The sequence below is a fragment of the Solanum verrucosum genome, unplaced genomic scaffold, assembly GCF_900185275.1.
Source record: "Solanum verrucosum unplaced genomic scaffold, falcon-dt-bn FXZP01000208.1, whole genome shotgun sequence".
Taxonomy (NCBI): Eukaryota; Viridiplantae; Streptophyta; class Magnoliopsida; order Solanales; family Solanaceae; genus Solanum; species Solanum verrucosum.
This window is the reverse complement of record NW_026020329.1, coordinates 524537-543335: the sequence shown is the minus strand read 5'-3', so window position 1 is coordinate 543335 and position 18799 is coordinate 524537. Positions and strand designations below refer to the sequence as shown.

General features: G+C 36.1%; 1 pseudogene; it reads right to left on the bottom strand.

Moving 5' to 3' along the window:
• Nucleotides 1-595: 595 nt before the first annotated feature.
• LOC125836061 (pectin acetylesterase 8-like) overlaps nt 596-18799 on the bottom strand; it is a 35435-nt pseudogene continuing 17231 nt past the window's right edge.

Here is an 18799-nt window from a genome sequence, read left to right as displayed (position 1 = left end):
GGCATCCCTACGGGGACATCCAATAAAATTTGAACAATACAGAGAAAATTAATACGATTGGTATAGCTCAAAAGTGGATGCCCTGGTCCATCTCCTTTTATAAGGATGAATCAGGGTTTGATGACCGAGAATCATTCCTTTTTAATTTACACTAAATGACATTTAATTACAAAGGAGTAACGTCTGGTGATATCGATCTATAACAGTTGGTGCTATTCGTTGGCTCTTCCTCCGAGTGCTGCATTTTGGTCTGGTTTCATTCCTAAACAACTCAACATCCAATGGACTAAAGCATATAGTTTACTCCTCCACGTGTGTTCAGCTTAGTCGTCCACGTGTCTTGCTAATAACACCAGGCCTAGAGCTGGTATATTGGGGGTTCCTTTTTGTTGCAACCATTTTACCAAATTTGGGCCAAGCATAATGCAAACAGATACAACCTCACACAGATTGTTGCAAAATACATGTAACAAGTACTTGAATAATTAATATATGCTTTATTTCACAACCCCTTTATATATATATATATTACATGCCATTTTTGCAGTTTCCTTGTGTTTAACTAACCCCAGCAGCATAATCCAAGGAGTTTATTTTATGGGATTGGCAAGTCATGCTTGTCTATGAGATAATACTACTGCCTGTCAATGTACCAATCTCCAAATGCCTTTATCATTGTCTGCAAAAAAACCTTCATTAATAAGTGTTACGTGGCACTGTCAGACTAGGCACAAAATACTTTTAAAAGTTGTTGCTTAAAACAAATTAAACCTTTGACATTTATATAGTTATAAATTATTTCATCCAGCATAAAAAAGAAAATTTTAAAGTTGAGTTATTTTTAAAAAAATTTGACATCCTTTTCGAGACGATTGACTAAATAATGTTATACCACATTATTCACCACACTGACATTCATTGGCTTCCAGTAATTCTGAAGTCTAGTATGATGAAATTGAGAGTCGATAGAAGCTCCTCTTGATTTTGTGTCACTTGCATTGGGTAATTTACTTAACAACTCCAATCTAAGTTTTGAAATAAAATAACTCAAATAATTAGTGTTAGTGAAAAATTACAAAATAACAAAATTACAAGATTACAATAGAAAATAAAATGAAGAAATAAATCTTTTCAGGCTGAGGCGCGGATATCTCGCTCTCTTTAAGAGATTCAAGCCCACTGCAGCAAATGTTTTTCACCGGTCCAGCAGTAATCCTTCTTGACTTGTTCCCTCTAGAATACAACAACCTAATCACAAAATATAACTCAACAACTCTGGACAAGAGTTGAGTTTAAAGCTCCACAAAAAGAACACCTCCCTTCAACTAATAAAAACTCTCTTTTAGGACAAACTTTATGAACTCTATATTTTTCTTGTGTGTTGTGTGTACCAAACCAAATGAAGATCACCACTATTTATACTAGAAGAAGTCTTCCTTGGAATCAATAGGAAGATAATGGGATAGTAAATAGTGAAGATGAATGGCCTTAGGAGTTACATAGGTTACAAGGATAATGGTGGAATAAAGAATGAAGTAATGTGAGGGCTAACCAATGCCATCAATGGCGGGTGAAGAAGCTGTCCATTATTCTTGACTCCAACGTTCATTGGAATGTTTTTTCTCACAATGAATTCAGCCAATAAAGCCAAAAGTAATGGCATTACATGGCCGCCAAGTCAAAAACCAATTGCATGAGTAATTAGGCAGTTTAAGACACAAATGCCTACTTGCCTACCAACGGTAGCAATTGAAACTAACCACTAACTGCTGAATGTTTCAGCATTCTTCTAACTCCAAAATAAAGCAAATTAATATATTAAAATATTAGTATTAAAATGCTAACAAACCAACAATCCTTCACTCATTTTAATATTAGATAAGAGAGTATATCAGCTGAAGGAAGACTACTATGCATAATGAAGGCAGTGGCGTACGCATGATTTTTCATAAGCAGTGTCACCTTTTAAAATGAAAAAATAAATAAACAATATAACATCATATATATATAAAACTATACCTTTTTATAAAAAAAAAATAACTTTCGATAATTTCCTTTTTTTTTTAAAAATGTATTCAAAATAATACCATGTGAGAAAGAAGGCAAGTGAAAAGAACATAAAAAATGAGGCCAGACAGGTTAGAACTTGCGAACTCACTTGCAAATTTCAAGCCAAAAACCAATTGGGCTTCGGACAACTTTGATTGAAGGAGTGTCACATTTATAATATATAACTGTATATCTGTTTTTTCCCTTCTCACACTGTACATATTTCATAAAAAATTTCGACGAAGCAGTGTGTCACGACCTGAGCCTACACCCTGGACGTGGCCGGCACTCGAAGACCATTGCTGGTCCCCAAGCGAACCCTCATCCTGGCTGACTACAAGCGGAAAACTGATTCAAGCATACAAAGCTTAAAAACTGAAATAAAAGTTCGTAAAACTTAAATACAAACTTTAAGTCCAAAGAAAACTCTGTATAATAAAATATATACAACTCGCCATAAAAAGGCAAGTTTAGTCTTTAAAACATTTAATAAAATAAATGATACAGATTTCTCAACTATACTGACTATCTATGAAGCCTCTAACTGATAAAGATGGAAGTCGGGACAAGACCCACGACAACTTAACAACTGATACAACTGAAAGGTAAATGAAATCCTCCGAAATCAAGGAGGCTCACCATATTTAACTCGAACACTCAGATGTATCAACGAAGCTCCTGTTGATGATCCTGAATACATGTGTCTGCATCATGAGAAGATGCAGGCCAAATGGCTCAGTACGTGGAATGTACGAGCATGTAAGAGGAATTCTAAAACATAAACATAAGCTTGAAACTTGATAGAAATGAAACATTCTTACCTCTTTTCAAACTTACTCAACTCAAAGAATACTCAAGGGTACTCAAAATTACTCAAACTTACTCAACTCAGAAGTACTCATAGATAAGATACTCAACTCTAAGGTTAGATACTCAACTCAAGGATATGATATTCGACTCAAAGATATGATATTTGACTCTGGATACTCAACTTTGGATACTCAACTATGAATACTTAACTAAATATGACTGAACTCATTTCAATATAAAGCAATTTAAAACAAGTGCAATATAAAGAAACAAACTGTTTAAAAACATGCTGTCAAATCTGTGTGTATGCAAGGATACAACATAACTCTGAAATATATATAAAAATACAATAAACTGATGTATATAAAAATACAATAACTTCTGTGGGAGTTTCTCTAACCAACAACCATCACATAAGAGCTATAGTGATGATACAGCGATCTACCTCACGCTACCAGCGCATCCTATACCCGGCCAAAGGAATAGGACCTGAACTACTAATGGATCCACTAGTCCATGTGAAAAGGGTTCATCTAAAAAGTATGACCCATTTCTACCCATGATGGCTACATGGTTTATGGGGACTGTGAGTTGTCTGAACTCTCCCCCATATCGGTGCTCAATACTACTCCAAAAAATATACTAGCTCTTATGTTTTAAAAACATACTTCTTTCTGTTGATTTGAGATAATTGCTCAAAAACTTAGCTCAAAGGCTATCTTGGAAATCTCAGTTTCCCTACTTGCTTCATTTAGAAAGCTATTACTCTTTTCTGAAAACTAGCCCGAAGGCCCTTTGGAAATCTCAGTTTCTGTTCTTATTTAAATGTGAAAACATTTATAAACCCTTTGGGAATACTTAGTCCCCATATACTTTTGAACAAAAGGACTTCAAACTTTACTCTTCACTCTTTACTGAACTCAAAACTTAAGTCTTAAAACAAAGGTAAAGCATTTGTAAAAGACTTCTTAAAATGTGGTTCGTGTCGAATGATGGACATGAACGACTCAATGCAAGGTTTTCAATAACCACAGAAAGAACTCAAATACTTGGAACTCAAGAACTTTAATAATACTACTCATTTCAAGAATGTTCAACTAAGAGAGTTCATGCGGAATTATGACCATGAACGACTCAACTCAAGGACTCAAAGATACTTCTATTCTCAAGACTGCTCGACTTATAGGATGCATGCAGAATTTTGGGCATGAACAATTCAACTCAAAGACTTTATGGGTAACATGTAATAGTCCCATGCTTAGAAATATAATCTCAAAGGGGATTAGGAACTCAATACTCAAGACTTAGAACTTGAAGATACTACTCCTCTCAAAGATACTCAACTTCTGGAGTTCATGCGGAATTTATGGGTATGAAAGACTTCACTCGTAGGTCTACATAACATTATGAAACTCATCTATGTGACTCTTCTCATTCTCTGACCTACTTCCTCAAAACTTAGTTCAAATCGATAGTTGATCTCAAAGGATTCACAATTGAACTCAAAGGCTTTGTTGAACTCTACTCTTAACTCTCTCTTGAATTTGAATTATGAATTCAAGAGTTATGATTCACGATATGAAGGATCTCAATAACAATATAGCTATTCGATAATTAGGAATATAACTTTTAAAAGAAACGTGAATTCAAGAACTCAAAATCAACTTATCTCAAGAATACTCAAATCTAGGGAAAATACTTAGATTACTCTTTTACTGATCTAAAAGTAGAGGTAGGGCGTGAGGACGAACTAGTACAACACTATGATAGCCTTACATACCTAGAAGAACAAGATTCTTGAAGAATCTTGAAGAAGAACTTGATTAGAAGCCTTGAAACCCTAGCTTGAAGGTAAACAATCAAGAAAACCTTTCTTGAGATTCTCGAGTTAGTTTCTTAAAATCTCTACAACCAAAAATTATGATTTTCATGAGTGAAGATGAAAATCTGATTGTTTTGAGCTTTTTAATTAGTCAAGAAATTCGTTGATGGTTTTCTTGGAGGTAAAAAGACAAAAACGATTATTTTCAATAGTTTCCCGTCGACTAATTCGTAACAACACTGTATAGGTTACTAAAATAGTCATAACGTTTTACTCAGATGTTGGATTGATGTGAAACTGGTGGGGTTGGAAAGTAGATTCAATTACCTTTAATTGGATAGGTTATGGCTCACGTAACTCTTAATATTCTAAGAGATATGGTCGTTTAAAGTTGACTCAAGCAGAATCTTACATCAAAACTTAATGAAACTTCAAGAACACTTATCAAGAACTCATCAAGAACTCTAATCTTTAAATTTCAAGAACGAAATTACGCTGAATAAATCATGATTGGTGTGTGGGTGAAAGAACCCAACACTATGGAAGCTTACATACCTCTTAGGGATTAAACCCATGGCGAAAATCCGCAACAAGGTGCAAGAATCTCGACGAACGCTTTCATCCTTTCTCTTTTCTCCTCTTTTCTCTTCTTCTTTTCTCTTCTTGAATTCTCAACTAAAACCCTAGGCGTATTTTATGATTATAAAACTGAACCTAATAGGATTAGACCCTTAAAATATTACTAAAAACGAATTAAATCTGATTGGGTAAGGAAAAGACCAAAATACCCCTCTTTATTTTCGGCTAACTTTCCTTAACTGGACAGCCTATCTTCAAAAGGCCATATCTCACTCATCCAACCTCGAAACTTAGCAAACTCGGCGGCGTTGGAAAGAAAATTCAAAGGTCTTTTCTACGGTATCTAGTAGAACACCTAACTCATCCTGAGCTACGAGTTATGCTCATTTAAAGTCGACCAAAAACTCATACTTAAGCATAACTTGCAAAATTTCAGATTTTGCTATTTCCAATTTAGTTCTTTTTCGAACTCAAGGTGCTACATCTAGTGAACTTAAAACTTAAGAAATTTTGATTCCTCGGTAAAATCCTACTCCCAACGAAGGATGGTTCAAGTCTTAGTTCAAAAATTTTTCTAGGGTGTTACAATATCTCCCCATTGGGATCATTCGTCCTCGAATGACGGCTGAACTGGGTATGCAATAGGTTACTCTTACTAAGGTTTGTGTCTAATGATATGCTCTTACTACATTCAAGCTTAACCCAAATCATTTAGTTCAGGTTCTATACCTCGATAAGGAATCTCCTCCCAAGACTATCACTGTTTAACACCACATTCAAGCTTAGTATTCTATAAACTCCATGGACTCCTACTAACCAACTCCTTCAGATCCAACTAAGGGCTCTCATTTAACTATTTCTCTTAGTAAAATCTAAACCTCTTCTTCCTCATTGTTAATAATCTTAGATGGAATTATCACACCATCACTAACATGGTAAGAACATCAACCTCCTCTTTCTAACATCACTCCATTACAGAAAGGACCTCTAAAAAGACATCCCAAAACTCTTTGAATTCATTACCATCTTAATCTCAAACACTTGACTCAATATCTCATCTTGTCATATCCCCATTAGGTTTAAAGCTAACACTTGAAGGCTATGAACATATTCCATCATATCTAAATGGTCTAACTCTTATTGCTCTTTTTACTCTTGTGAGTTAGTCACACTTCACTGCCCTTATCTAAAGGTTAGGGTCTCTCACTTGTATTACTCACATTCATTGCAGTAAACATCTCAATTTCTCACCTACTCTATGACAAGTCTTCTAGATCAAATCTCAAGAATAACATCATCACACTCATGTTGCCATTTTTTGGATCATGACACTCATCTCAAATTCAAGCTTAATATTTATGACTAAACCCGAATATTAATATGATTGCTCGCTTACTATACTAACTTACAACTACTATTATGTGCAAATTTTAGAATAACTCGTCCACTAGGACCTTATGACAAGTAGTTAATCGTCACCTCTTAGCCTTCATATTTACAATTACTATCACCTTCGACTTCGCAACATAAGTACTATTCACTCATTCGCTATACATCAATGCCAAATTAGTTCTATAACACTTTGAATATTATGGGCTCTCCCTCAAAATCTTAAGCCTAGCTTAGATCTATCGCCTCATGTATACTCATGCTCTTCTATTCAACACTTACACTTGGTCATTACCTACACAATGACACTTCATCACAAGTTCCTTTCTAGCTACAACACACTCTACTTCCTATGATGTAGTATTCACAACTCATCACTTCTTAGTCTACCCATAAGGGAAAACTCTTCATTAATAATTTACTATAGGTGCATGATTATAATAACATAGTTTGCCTCATCACTATATCCCTTTCTAGGATCACTAAACCTCTGCATAATTTCCTCTAACTATGGGCTATTTCATTACTACTGCTCATGATCTCGTAACTCATGTTACCTTTTTGGGTGAAAATCTTACCCAAGCTCTAAACATTCTTCTTAAAAAGGATCTCAGCTGAAAGAAGGCTTAAGGACAATAGAACAACTCGCTTTTAGCTCAAATGCACGATTCATATGAATATAAAGGCATTACTCTGAAACTGAACACTTAACTTACTCTTGGACTTCTCTTAAGCCCCTCTAGAGTCTCATGACTTCCTTAAAACTCTTGCTAAGAACAACTCCTCGACAAAGTATTGACTCTACTTTTCAACCACCTCTAGTATGGTGGGTAGTCGAATAATTCTGAGAAATGCACGAGTAAGAATAAGTCTCTATGACATAGCTCTATTGCACGATTAAGAGTATGAAAGAAGGGAAACTTTTCTTAAATGTCTGTAGTCCCTCATTTATAGAAGTGGGGCCCTCACAACCATAAACAAGATCCTACTGACACGGCTTCATAGACACCCTAGGACACTTAAACTCTGTGCTCTGATACCAAGTTTGTCACGACCCGAGCCTACACCCTGGACGTGGCCGGCACTCGAAGACCATTGCTGGTCCCCAAGCGAACCCTCATCCTGGCTGACTACAAGCGGAAAACTGATTCAAGCATACAAAGCTTAAAAACTGAAATAAAAGTTCGTAAAACTTAAATACAAACTTTAAGTCCAAAGAAAACTCTGTATAATAAAATATATACAACTCGCCATAAAAAGGAAACTTTAGTCGTTGAAACATTTAATAAAATAAATGATACAAACTTCTCAACTATACTGACTATCTATGAAGCCTCTAACTGATAAAGATGGAAGTCGGGACAAGACCCACGACATCTTAACAACTGATACAACTGAAGGTAAATGAAATCCTCCGAAATCAAGGAGGCTCACCATAGCTAACTCGAACTCTCGGATGTATCAACGAAGCTCCTGTTGATGATCCTGAATACCTGTGTCTGCATCATGAGAAGATGCAGGCCAAATGGTTCAGTACGTGGAATGTACGAGCATGTAAGAGCAATTCTAAAACATAAACATAAGCTTGAAACTTGATAGAAATGAAACATACTTACCTCTTCTCAAACTTACTCAACTCAAAGAATACTCAAGGGTACTCAAAATTACTCAAACTTACTCAACTCAGAAGTACTCATGGATAAGATACTCAACTCCGATATTAGATACTCAACTCAAGGATATGATATTGACTCTGGATACTCAACTTTGGATACTCAACTTTGAATACTCAACTAAATATGACTGAACTCATTTCAATATAAAGCAATTTAAAACAAGTGCAATATAAAGAAACAAACTGTTTAACAACATGCTGTCAAATCTGTATGTATGCAAGGATACAACATAACTCTGAAATGAATGTAAAAATACAATAAACTGATGTACTTAAAAATACAATAACTTCTGTGGGAGTTTCTCTAACCAACAACCATCACATAAGAGCTATAGTGATGATACAACGATCTACCTCACGCTGCCAGCGCATCCTATACCCGGCCAAAGGTATAGGACCTGAACTACTAATGGATCCACTAGTCTATGTGAAAAGGGTTCATCTAAAAAGTATGACCCTTTTCTACCCAGGATGGCTACATAGTTTATGGGGACTGTGAGTTGTCTGAACTCTCCCCCATATCGGTGCTCAATACTACTCCAAAAAATATACTAGCTCTTATTTTTTAAAAAGATACTTCTTTCTGCTGATTTGAGATAATTGCTCAAAAACTTAGCTCAAAGGCTATCTTGGAAATCTCATTTTCCCTACTTGTTTCATTTAGAAAGCTATTACTCTTTTCTGAAAACTAGCCCGAAGGCCCTTTGGAAATCTCAGTTTCTGTTCTTATTTATATGTAAAAACATTTATAAACCCTTTGGGAATACTTAGTCCCCATATAATTTTGAAGAAAAAGACTTCAAACTTTACTCTTCACTCTTTACTGAACTCAAAACTTAAGCATTAAAACAAAGGTAAAACATTTGTAAAAGACTTCTTAAAATGTGGTTCGTGTCGAATGATGGACATGAACGACTCAATGCAAGGTTTTCAATAACCACAGATAGAACTCAAATACTTGGAACTCAAGAACTTCAATAATACTACTCATTTCAAGAATGCTCAACTAAGAGGGTTCATGCGGAATTATGACCATGAACGACTCAACTCAAGGACTCAAAGATACTTCTCTTCTCGAGACTACTCGACTTATAGGATTCATGCGGAATTATAGGCATGAACAATTCAACTCAAAGACTTTATGGGTAACATGTAATAGTCCCATGCTTAGAAATATAATCTCAAAGGAGATTAGGAATTCAATACTCAAGACTTAGAACTTGAAGATACTACTCCTCTCAAAGATACTTAACTTCTGGAGTTCATGCGGAATTTATGGGTATGAAAGACTTGACTCGTATGTCTACATAACATTATGAAACTCATCTATGTGACTCTTCTCAATCTCTGACTTACTTCCTCAAAATTTAGTTCAAATTGATAGTTGATCTCAAAGGATTCACAATTGAACTCAAAGGCTTTCTTGATCTCTACTCTTAACTCTTTCTTGAATTTGAATTATGAATTCAAGAGTTATGATTCATGATATGAAGGATCTCAATAACAATATAACTATTCGATAATTAGGAATATAACTTTTAAAAGAAACGTGAATTCAAGAACTCAAAATCAACTTATCTCAAGAATACTCAAATCTAGGGAAAGTATCTTAGATTACTCTTTTACTGATCTGAAAGTAGAGGTAGGGCGTGAGGACGAACTAGTCCAACACTATGATAGCCTTACATACCTAGAAGAACAAGATTCTTGAAGAAGAACTTGATTAGAAGCCTTGAAACCCTAGCTTGAAGGTAAACAATCAAGAAAACCTTTCTTGAGATTCTCGAGTTAGTTTCTTAAAATCTCTACAGCCAAAAATTATGATTTTCATGAGTGAAGATGAAAATCTGATTGTTTTGAGCTTTTTAATTAGTCAAGAAATTCTTTGATGGTTTTCTTGGAGGTAAAAAGACAAAAACGATTATTTTCAATAGTTTCCCGTCGGCTAATTCGTAACAGCACTGTATAGGTTACTAAAATAGTCATAACGTTTAACTCAGATATTGGATTGATGTGAAACTGGTGGGGTTGGAAAGTAGATTCAATTACCTTTAATTGGATAGGTTATGGCTCACGTAACTCTTAATATTCTAAGAGATATGGTCGTTTAATGTTGTCTCAAGCAGAATCTTACATCAAAATTTAATGAAACTTCAAGAACACTTATCAAGAACTCATCAAGAACTCTAATATTTAAATTTCAAGAACGAAATTACGCTGAATAAATCATGATTGGTGTGTGGGTGAAAGAACCCAACACTATGGAAGCTTACATACCTCTTAGGGATTAAACCCATGGCGAAAATCCGCAACAAGGTGCTAGAATCTCGACGAACGCTTTCATCCTTTCTCTTTTCTCTTCTTTTCTCTTCTAGAATTCTCAACTAAAACCCTAGGCGAATTTTAGGATTATAAAACTGAACCTAATAGGATTAGACCCTTAAAATATTACTAAAAACGAATTAAATCTGATTGGGTAAGGAAAAGACCAAAATACCCCTCTTTATTTTCGGCTAACTTTCCTTAACTGGGCAGCCTATCTTCAAAAGGCCATATCTCACTCATCCAACCTCGAAACTTAGCAAACTCGGCGGCGTTGGAATGATAATTCAAAGGTCTTTTCTACGGTATCTAGTACCACACCTAACTCATTCTGAGCTACGAGTTATGCTCATTTGAAGTCGACCCAAAACTCATACTTAAGCATAACTTGCAAAATTTCAGATTTTGCTATTTTCAATTTAGTTCTTTTTCGAACGCAAGGTGCTACATCTAGTGAACTTAAAACTTAAGAAATTTTAATTCCTCCGTAAATCCTACTCACAACGAAGGATAGTTCAAGTCTTAGTGCAAAAATTTTTATGGGGTGTTACAATATCTCTCCCTTGGGATCATTCGTCCTCGAATGACGGCTGAACTGGGTATGCAATAGGTTACTCTTACTAAGGTCTGTGTCTAATGATATGTTCTTACTACATTCAAGATTAACCCAAATCATTTAGTTCAGGTTCTATACCTCGATAAGGAATCTCCTCCCAAGACTATCACTGTTTAACACCACATTCAAGCTTAGTATTCTATCAATTCCATGGACTCCTACTAACCAACTCCTTCAGATCCAACTAAGGGCTCTCATTTAACTATTTATCTTAGTAAAATCTAATCCTCTTCTTCCTCATTGTTAATAATCTTAGATGGAATTATCACACCATCACTAACACGGTAAGAACATCAACCTCCTCTTTCTAACATCACTCCATTACAGAAAGGACCTCTAAAAAGACATCCCTAAACTCTTTGAATTCATTACCATCTTAATCTCAAACACTTGACTCAATATCTCATCTTGTCATCTCCCCTTAGGTCTAAAGCTAACACTTGAAGGCTATGAACATATTCCATCATCTCTAAAAGGTCTACCTCTTATTGCTCTTTTTACTCTTGTGACTTAGTCACACTTCACTGCCCTTAGCTAAAGGTTAGGGTCTCTCACATGTATTACTCACATTCATTGCAGTAAACATCTCAATTTCTCACCTACTCTATGACAAGTCTTCTAGATCAAATCTCAAGAATAACATCATCACACTCATGTTGCCATTCTTTTGATCATGACACTCATTTCAAATTCAAGCTTAATATTTATGACTAAACCCGAATATTAATATGATTGCTCGCTTACTATACTAACTTACAACTACTATTATGTGCAAATTTTAGAATAACTCGTCCACTAGGACCTTATGACAAGTAGTTAATCGTCACCTCTTAGCCTTCATATTTACAATTACTATCACCTTCGACTTCGCAACATAAGTACTATTCACTCATTCGCTATACATCAATGCCAAATTAGTTCTATAACACTTTGAATATTATGGGCTCTCCCTCAAAATCTTAAGCCTAGCTTAGATCTATCGCCTCATGTATACTCATGCTCTTCTATTCAACACTTACACTTGGTCATTACCTACACAATGACACTTCATCACAAGTTCCTTTCTAGCTACAACACACTCTACTTCCTATGATGTAGTATTCACAACTCATCACTTCTTAGTCTACCCATAAGGGAAAACTCTTCATTAATAATTTACTATAGGTGCATGATTATAATAACATAGTTTGCCTCATCACTATATCCCTTTCTAGGATCACTAAACCTCTGCATAATTTCCTCTAACTATGGGCTATTTCATTACTACTGCTCATGATCTCGTAACTCATGTTACCTTTTTGGGTGAAAATCTTACCCAAGCTCTAAACATTCTTCTTAAAAAGGATCTCAGCTGAAAGAAGGCTTAAGGACAATAGAACAACTCGCTTTTAGCTCAAATGCACGATTCATATGAATATAAAGGCATTACTCTGAAACTGAACACTTAACTTACTCTTGGACTTCTCTTAAGCCCCTCTAGAGTCTCATGACTTCCTTAAAACTCTTGCTAAGAACAACTCCTCGACAAAGTATTGACTCTACTTTTCAACCACCTCTAGTATGGTGGGTAGTCGAATAATTCTGAGAAATGCACGAGTAAGAATAAGTCTCTATGACATAGCTCTATTGCACGATTAAGAGTATGAAAGAAGGGAAACTTTTCTTAAATGTCTGTAGTCCCTCATTTATAGAAGTGGGGCCCTCACAACCATAAACAAGATCCTACTGACACGGCTTCATAGACACCCTAGGACACTTAAACTCTGTGCTCTGATACCAAGTTTGTCACGACCCGAGCCTACACCCTGGACGTGGCCGGCACTCGAAGACCATTGCTGGTCCCCAAGCGAACCCTCATCCTGGCTGACTACAAGCGGAAAACTGATTCAAGCATACAAAGCTTAAAAACTGAAATAAAAGTTCGTAAAACTTAAATACAAACTTTAAGTCCAAAGAAAACTCTGTATAATAAAATATATACAACTCGCCATAAAAAGGAAACTTTAGTCGTTGAAACATTTAATAAAATAAATGATACAAACTTCTCAACTATACTGACTATCTATGAAGCCTCTAACTGATAAAGATGGAAGTCGGGACAAGACCCACGACATCTTAACAACTGATACAACTGAAAGATAAATGAAATCCTCCGAAATCAAGGAGGCTCACCATAGCTAACTCGAACTCTCGGATGTATCAACGAAGCTCCTGTTGATGATCCTGAATACCTGTGTCTGCATCATGAGAAGATGCAGGCCAAATGGTTCAGTACGTGGAATGTACGAGCATGTAAGAGCAATTCTAAAACATAAACATAAGCTTGAAACTTGATAGAAATGAAACATACTTACCTCTTCTCACACTTACTCAACTCAAAGAATACTCAAGGGTACTCAAAATTACTCAAACTTACTCAACTCAGAAGTACTCATGGATAAGATACTCAACTCCGAGATTAGATACTCAACTCAAGGATATGATATTCGACTCAAAGATATGATATTTGACACTAGATACTCAACTCTGGATACTCAACTTTGGATACTCAACTAAATATGACTGAACTCATTTCAATATAAAGCAATTTAAAACAAGTGCAATATAAAGAAACAAATTGTTTAACAACATGCTGTCAAATCTGTGTGTATGCAAGGATACAACATAACTCTGAAATGAATGTAAAAATACAATAAACTGATGTATTTAAAAATACAATAACTTCTGTGGGAGTTTCTCTAACCAAAAACCATCACATAAGAGCTATAGTGATGATACATCGATCTACCTCACGCTGCCAGCGCATCCTATACCCGGCCAAAGGTATAGGACCTTAACTACTAATGGATCCACTAGTCTACGTGAAAAGGGTTCACCTAAAAAGTATGACCCTTTTCTACCCATGATGGCTACATGGTTTATGGGGGCTGTGAGTTGTCTGAACTCTCCCCCATATCGGTGCTCAATACTAGTCCAAAAAATATACTAGCTCTTATGTTTTAAAAACATACTTCTTTCTGCTGATTTGAGATAATTGCTCAAAAACTTAGCTCAAAAGCTATCTTGGAAATCTCAGTTTCCCTACTTGCTTCATTTAGAAAGCTATTACTCTTTTTTGAAAACTAGCCCGAAGGCCCTTTGGAAATCTCAATTTCTGTTCATATTTAAATGTGAAAACATTTATAAACCCTTTGGGAATACTTAGTCCCCATATACTTTTGAAGAAAAGGACTTCAAACTTTACTCTTCACTCTTTACTAAACTCAAAACTTAAGTCTTAAAACAAATGTAAAGCATTTGTAAAAGACTTCTTAAAATGTGGTTCGTGTCGAATGATGGACATGAACGACTCAATGCAAGGTTTTCAATAACCACAGATATAACTCAAATACTTGGAACTCAAGAACTTCAATAATACTACTCATTTCAAGAATGCTCAACTAAGAGGGTTCATGTGGAATTATGACCATGAACGACTCAACTCAAAGACTCAAAGATACTTCTTTTCTCAAGACTGCTCGACTTATAGGATTCATGCGGAATTATGGGCATGAACAATTCAACTCAAAGACTTTATGGGTAACATGTAATAGTCCCATGCTTAGAAATATAATCTCAAAGGGGATTAGGAACTCAATACTCAAGACTTAGAACTTGAAGATACTACTCCTCTCAAAGATACTCAACTTCTGGAGTTCATGCGGAATTTATGGGCATGAAAGACTTGACTCGTAGGTCTACATAACATTATGAAACCTATCTATGTGACTCTTCTCATTCTCTGACTTACTTCCTCAAAACTTAGTTCAAATCGATAGTTGATCTCAAAGGATTCACAATTGAACTCAAAGGCTTTCTTGAACTCTACTCTTAACTCTCTCTTGAATTTGAATTATGAATTCAAGAGTTATGATTCATGATATGAAGGATCTCAATAACAATATAGCTATTCGATAATTAGGAATATAACCTTTAAAAGAAACGTGAATTCAAGAACTCAAAATCAACTTATCTCAAGAATACTCAAATCTAGGGAAAGTATCTTAGATTACTCTTTTACTGATCTGAAAGTAGAGGTAGGGCGTGAGGACGAACTAGTCCAACACTGTGATAGCCTTACATACCTAGAAGAACAAGATTCTTGAAGAATCTTGAAGAAGAACTTGATTAGAAACCTTGAAACCCTATCTTGAAGGTAAACAATCAAGAAAACCTTTCTTGAGATTCTCGAGTTAGTTTCTTAAAATCTCTACAGCCAAAAATTATGATTTTCATGAGTGAAGATGAAAATCTGATTATTTTTAGCTTTTTAATTAGTCAAGAAATTCTTTGATGGTTTTCTTGGAGGTAAAAAGACAAAAACGATTATTTTCAATAGTTTCCCATCGGCTAATTCGTAACAGCACTGTATAGGTTACTAAAATAGTCATAACGTTTTACTCAGATATTGGATTGATGTGAAACTGGTGGGGTTGGAAAGTAGATTCAATTACCTTTAATTGGACAGGTTATGGCTCACTTAACTCTTAATATTCTAAGAGATATGGTCGTTTAAAGTTGACTCAAGCAGAATCTTACATCAAAACTAAATGAAACTTCAAGAACTCATCAAGAACTCTAATCTTTAAATTTCAATAACGAAATTACACTGAATAAATCATGATTGGTGTGTGGGTGAAAGAACCCAACACTATGGAAGCTTACATACCTCTTAGGGATTAAACCCATGGCGAAAATCCGCAACAAGGTGCAAGAATCTCGACGAACGCTTCTTTTCTCTTCTTTTTTTCTCTTCTTGAATTCTCAACTAAAACCCTAGGCGTATTTTAGGATTATAAAACTGAAACGACCCCAAAAAAATGCCCGAAAATGTGCTTCGGAAACACCTATAATTGTAATTTCCATATATCTCAAAATCCGTTTCGTTTTTCGAAAATCCGACTTCATATTCTTGTTTAGGGGGTCAAATTGAGTGGGAAATGGGTCTAACCCAAATTTTAGAGCAACCGTATCAAAATCCAAAATTTCCAAGTGAAGCCTTTTTCGAGGGTCTACTTTGGAGGGTCATATCTCCTAGCACACAAATTATTTGGTGGCCAATAATATATCCATGGAAAGCCCTTTGAGTTAGCTATCTAACGCACTTCGTTTCACCTTATTCGGAGTTCGGACGAAGAAGTTATGCCCATTTTCGTAAAGTCTGTTCGGCAGAAAATCCAAATTCCAGTAGCTGATTTTACTGTTCATCTACTGTTCACCCGCCTGTTTTTTTTTCTAAGTGTTGGACCCTTTTTTTCAAAGGACTTATATTAATTCCTAGATACCATAATCCAATTCCCATCCCAAAAAAAAACATTTCCCTCTCTACAATCCTCCATTTAAGAAGAAGAAGAAGTGGGAGCTATGGCTTTGGATTCAAGGCTTTCTTCATCAATTTTCGTGGGAGATCATAGCAAAGGTATGGGGGTCTTGATCCTTGTCTAATTTTCCATACAAGGAGCCAAATCCAAAGTTACTTCAAAATATGAAAAATCTAGGTTTTCACTCAATCTCATGGGTTCTTCCATCAAATGGTTTTAAAAGGTTTCTAATGGCACTTTATGGTTATATTGTTGTTGTATTGATGATTTAAGATGAAAATACTCCATGAACCCATGATTTCTCTCTATTCCTAGTTTATGCCTTTATGAAGTGGTTGCTAGATAATGAATGTATATGAATCAAACTTGTTTAAAGGTCTTTAGATTGTTGAAGTATGTCATTACCCATGCTTATTTTATGGTGTATTGTTGGTGTATTGGTATGTGAGGCTTATGGCCTTAAAGGCATAGTATGAGAAATTGGAGTGTTATCATGACATTATATGAATGAGAATCCAATGAAGATAATGTGATCATGTTATGAATGTAAAGGTGTTGTTGTAGGTTGTTCACTGTTTTGGTTGCATAATTACTACCCTAATTTCCATGCTCTTTGATTTCATTACATGCCTTCAAGGTGTTTGACAAAATGTCCAACTATGGAGAATTGATAAATTGATGTTTTAAAGCTTGAGTTATGAGATGTATGGAACTTCAAAGATGTGTTGATGACAAACTAAGCTTGTGTATATGTTCATTCCATACGTGAGATTGCATTAGAGCCTAATGAGAATTTCCTATATAAAGTGTTGCATGACCATGCCCGGTCCGGGGGAAAAGAACCGGACAACCATGTGAGAGGTTTATATCTCACCACCTAGGATGTTTGGGGTGTGACCAACATCAACCATGTGAGAGGTTTATATCTCACCACCTAGGATGTTTGGGGTGTGACCAACATCAACCATGTGAGAGGTTTATATCTCACCACCTAGGATGTTTGGGGTGTGACCAACATCAACCATGTGAGAGGTTTATATCTCACCACCTAGGATGCTTGGGGTGTGACCAACATCAACCATGTGAGGGGTTTATACCTTGCCACCAGGGTGTCCGGGTGTGAACGGCATCCCCCATCCTAAGTTGGGGTTATAGATTGGTTGGATCATGCATACACATATGATATCTACTATTAGTATAGATTTACTTAAACATGTTTTGACTTCACTTTGATCATGCATCCTCATATTGTTATTCATAATGCCTATGAAACTATTTCTTGTATTTCGATTGTGTCCTTGTTTATTGTTGTGTTGCACCCCGCATACTTAGTACATTCCAAGTACTAACGCATATTTTGCCTACATGATGTCACCATGTAGGGACCGGAGCTACTCTTGATCCTTCTCTCCATTCACGTGGCTAGTACGACGCTTATCCGAGTTTGTTGGTGAGTCCTCAATAATTCGAGGGCTATGTTATGTTTCTTACTCCTATGTTTTGAGACTTTAGCTTGCAATTGTATTTTAACTATGAGGGGAGCCGGTAATATGTCATGGCCCCCGTCCTATCTATGTATGTAGAGGTGTGAGTTGGACAAGTATTTTGTAAACGAGCTTGACTCTTATTCTATGATGTCATTTTGAAATGGTTTGCCTTAGTCCCTATTTCTCGTTAATTAATGTTGAATGTACTTCCGCGATCGATGAAGTGTGATGACAAGTTTGAGAGGCTTGTTTGGGGTTCCTTCGGGTTCCTCATTCGCCATGTCACGTCTAGGCCCTAGGCTTGGGTCGTGACAAGCTTGGTATCAGAGCACTAGGTTGTTAAATCCTCGGAGTCCAACACACCGCGTTGAGTAGAGTCCTAATCATAGTTGTGAAGCGCGCCACGACTATGAATGGGAGGCTACAAAACGTTTTAGGAAAGGTTTCCCTTCTTCATGTTCTATGTCGTGCTTAGAGTGTGATAAGGTGATTCCTCCCTAACGCTTGTTCTTTGATTGCTAGATCATCATGCCAAACATGAGGGGAAGACGGGCCCGATCACCGGAAGAGCCACCCACCAATGGTGAGCTCCGTGATGCACTCACCATGCTTGCACAAGTGGTATCTAACCAAGTGCAACAAGGAGCCCAAGCTCCTCGAACTACCACCCCGGGGGAAAGGGTGAGAGAT